This window comes from Alosa pseudoharengus, unplaced genomic scaffold (assembly GCF_046254945.1).
Source record: "Alosa pseudoharengus isolate Yale_2024_CS ecotype anadromous, Long Island Sound unplaced genomic scaffold, YU_APseudo_1.1 YU_APseudo_1.1_scf_5, whole genome shotgun sequence".
NCBI classification, from domain to species: Eukaryota; Metazoa; Chordata; class Actinopteri; order Clupeiformes; family Clupeidae; genus Alosa; species Alosa pseudoharengus.
Window position 1 is genome coordinate 41,596,793 of NW_027468837.1, and position 4,396 is coordinate 41,601,188.

At 36.6% G+C, this 4,396-nt stretch overlaps 1 long non-coding RNA gene across 1 annotated transcript; it reads left to right on the forward strand.

Annotated features, from left to right (window-relative positions):
- Positions 1–420: 420 nt before the first annotated feature.
- On the forward strand, positions 421–1,738 carry LOC143103919 (uncharacterized). Its single transcript, XR_012982964.1, has 2 exons — positions 421–661; positions 1,577–1,738. It is a non-coding gene; the product is annotated as an uncharacterized LOC143103919 (long non-coding RNA).
- Positions 1,739–4,396: the final 2,658 nt, after the last annotated feature.

Here is a 4,396-nt window from a genome sequence, read left to right on the forward strand (position 1 = left end):
AGCCGATAACGGTAACGTTGTCAGGGTGTGCGTACCATCGGAATGAATGCGATGGTACGCACACACCCACCTAACTTTCAACGCTTTGATATTGTTCCGGTTAGGTTCCTGCATTGGTCAGTTAAAAAGTAGTCTACATAGTAGGCTAATGACATCCACATGCAATATCTTTACAACAACAACGTCTAACAACTATGGAGTAAAACTTGTGTCACCTTAAACCGAATTTGAATATGAATTTGAATATGAATTTGAGCAATTGTATTGGAAAAACGAATTTGAATAGTATATATTGAAACTGAATTCATTAGATTGGAACTGAATCTCAGTCAACTTGAAATTGAATATAATATTTTGAAATTTAACTAATTTGCTCTGATACATAAATTATCCTGACTGAAAATTTCGCTCTTGGAACTTTCACATTCAGTTCTCAAAATTCAGTTTCAAAACGTGAAATTCAATTTCAGTCTACCGAGACAAAAACAGCTGGTAGCTAAGGAAGAGCAATCGAGTGCAGAGCTATTGTGATCGCGTGACAAGTGCCGAGCGCGAAGCAAAGAGCATAGCACCCTCTTAGCAAGCTGTCTCCTGAACCTCCTTACAGTGTCGAACAGAGAAAGAAGAGATGGAAGCGACTGGCACATCAGAAAACGTCCAAGTAAGTTGATATCATATGCCATGTCTGTTAACGTTACTTTATATAATGTACATTATATGCTAGCGCTGGCTGGCTAGCCAGCATAGTTTCATCGACTAAGTTAAAGTTTTTTCCATAGTTCAGAACCAGTTAGACTACTATAACGTTACTCTTTGATAGAACAATATGATTGGTCATTGTCATATCATTGTGCCTTTTAGGCCTGTAAGAACACGTTACAATCTCAGGTTAAACAGTATCATTCATGGAAAACTGGATATGTCCCCCTAGTTAAGCTTTTTTCATCGTTGTGTTGTCTGTTAGCTAATGCTACGTGGGGCAATTTTTTCGTGCCGTGATGTTGCCAGACAACTGGATTGCGATAACTAGCAAATGGTAGCTAGCTAAATCTGCATGGAGTCGATGAAGAAGCATAAATCAGCCTGTAGAAATACTGTTAAACTAGGGTCTCTTGAGTCTTGATCATATTATCGATATAGAACATATTCAGTTTGAAACTCTTAGAAGCTAGTAAAAGTTATTGAGAAATAGACACAGTATATTACAATAACCTAATTATTATACTTTAACTGTGTGTTGTCTTGATACTTCTGTTTCAGTAATGTGTGTGTAGATTGCAAATAATGTGTTGTATGACGATAGAAATGTCCTTGGTTCTTAATTAACTCATTGTATTGACCAAGTCGTGTGTGTGCAGAGAAGGTGTAATGATATTTATTATGATGTATACGATCCAAGGTATATATGTGTGTGTGAGAAACAACTGATTGTCTCTTAGGTGCACAGACTTGTGTATCCTGATTGCCTGATGCTTATGAGACCTCTTTGCGCAGAGATGAATAAACAATTAACGAGAAAGACTCACAGTAGACCTTTAAGCTAAACACTGATTGTTTGTTGGTTTTATTTTCATAGGTTGAGAGGCCTCAATGAACAGTGGACAGTGAGAGACTGAGGACAATGGACTGGCACCGATCAGACATGGACACCGAAGCTTGATTTCTCTTAATAAATATCTTTGCAAGATGCAACACATATTGTAAAACACTTTACACACTAATAAACATGTCCACTGTTGTTTTCTCTGGAATTGATGTTTGCCAATTCACCATCACCAATTGTTTGCCATTGGTGGTGATGGATTTCCAAATGGATTTCCAAATGTATGGGCAATCTAAATTTTAGTTTATGTGTGTAATCAGCTGATATTAGATATGATGCAATTGCAAAATCATGTAGGTTTATCCTTTGCAACATAAGGAAGAACAGACCTTATCTAACACAGGATTCCACACAACTTCTTGTTCAGGCCATGGTCATCTCCAAGCTGGACTATTGTAATTTACTATTAGCTGGTTTACCTGCTTGTGTAGTAAGATTGTTACAGCTGAGTCAGAATGAGTCTGGTCTTTAATCAGCCAAAGACATATGTAACTCCTCTCCTAGTTACTCTCCATTGGCTCCCTATTAGGCAGAATTAAATTTAAATCTCTCACTTTGGCCTATAGGACACTGACCGGATCTGCTCCTTGTTATTTTAATTCAATGATCAAGACGTACATCCCCAACTGCCCACTGCGGTCTTCTGAAGAGTGTCTGTTGTGTCGACCAGACATAGGTCAAATTCAAGACTTTTCCTCAGTGGTTCCATGTTGGTGGAATGAGTTGCCCAGTGCTCTCTGTTCCTGTGATAGTTTTGGGTCTTTTAACAGGGGTCTAAAGACGTATCTGTTCAACATGCACTTGAATTAACACTTATGGTTTGTATAGTATTGTTTCATTTTCATTAGGCTGTTGATTAATTTGACATTGTTGTTTATTATTGATATTCTCCATAATGTAGTCTTACCATGCTATTGTTATTTTTATTATATTATTGACTGAATGTACATTATTGTTTATTATTACTATTTTCCCTTTTTTCTCATTGTTTATGTCATTAGGCTATTGATTGAATTGACATGGTTGTTTATTATTGCTATTCTCTTTATTATAGTCTGACCAACATCTTCATTTGTTCCCTGTTCAATTTTAAGTATTATATTGTTTTGTATTTATGTTGCTTTGGACAAAAGCGTAACCATAACCATATGTAATTGGAAGCAAATAAAGGTAGCCTACACATCATAGTATTACAAGAGTGGCTTTAAACGTAAGAAAACGGTAATGATTTGTCCTTTTTTGGTCATTCAAACATGTAGATTTTTATTCACATAATTACTAGGTTGTTGCCTTTTCTATCCAGTAGGTGGCAGTCCAGGATAAGAAATAGAGCAGTAGTTGAGTAGGAAAAACGCAAACGAGAGAAAGTTATGCCCATGACATTTTAAAGAATGACAGGCTAGAAGTTTGCAATTGGTAGACAGTACATTGATGTTTGATGGCTAGCTGAGTAGTTCTGTATGGACTGACAGGCTGGAAGTTTGAAATGTAATACTGTAAAAAATGTTTTAGCCTATTTAAAATTACAAAAACGGTAGGTAAGACCATACATCGATGTTTGATGGCTAGCTGGGTAGTTCTGTACTTCAAGGATTGACAGGCTAGAAGTTTTAGATGTAATACTGCAAAAACATTTTTATTTGTTTAAAATTACAAAAACGGTAGGTAAGTAGGCCTAGGCTACATCGATGTTTGATGGCTGGGTAGCCTAGGCTGTTCTGTATTTCAAGGATTGACAAGCTAGAAGTTTGAAATAATACTGCAACAAATGTTTTATTTGTTTAAAATTACATAAACGGTAGGTGAGACAGTAGGCCTACAATCAGAATGTGTTTTATGAATCGTGCGTGCAGATCTAATAACCGTGCAAACCAAGTGCCCACACTATGCTCTGCTTCGCGCTCGGCACTAGTCACGCGATCACAATAGCTCTGCACTCGATTGCTTTTCCTGAGCTACCAGCTGTTTTTGTCTCGGTAGACTGAAATTGAATTTCACGTTTTGAAACTGAATTTTGAGAACTGAATGTGAAAGTTCCAAGAGCGAAATTTTCAGTCAGGATAATTTATGTATCAGAGCAAATGAGTTCAATTTCAAAATATTATATTCAATTTCAAGTTGCCTGAGATTCAGTTACAATCTAATTAATTCAGTTTCAACATATACTATTCAAATTCGTTTTTCCAATACAATTGTTCAAATTCAGCAATTCAAATGCAAATACAACATATTCAAATTCGGTTTAAGGTGGCACAAGTTTTACTCCATAAACAACAACCTATTTATTTGGACAACTTTGTATAGCCCTAATAAAGGCTAGTTACCTTTAGTTTTGTTCTAGCAAAGGCTACGTTCACGTATGGCTTTAAACAGCGGTAATGCTAGCCATTTTGACAAGCGCAATAATCTTGCCTACCTTGTGCTTGCGGCTTGCCCATTTGAAATAACTCCTCTCGCTTTGCTGTCTCCATCCTTTCTGTTTTCGTTGTTTAAAAAACGTGTTATATCCATGATGAGTCTCGAGTTAATGAATTAGCTTATAACATTGTGTGCTGATAACCAGCATAGATAGTAATAGAAAACAACAAGCTAGCCGACAACTTCTGTAGCATGCGTATGTAGGCTCTCCTTCTCAACAAAAAGTGCGCGCGTGCATAGTTCTGCATTAAGTTGATTTTGATAACGTGTTTACAAACTTACTTTACAGAAAATTGTAAATAGCCTACTGTCATGCAGTTAATGGAATACTGTGCAGAGTTGGGAAGTTATGGTAGTCTAGGCCTATTTGGTGTG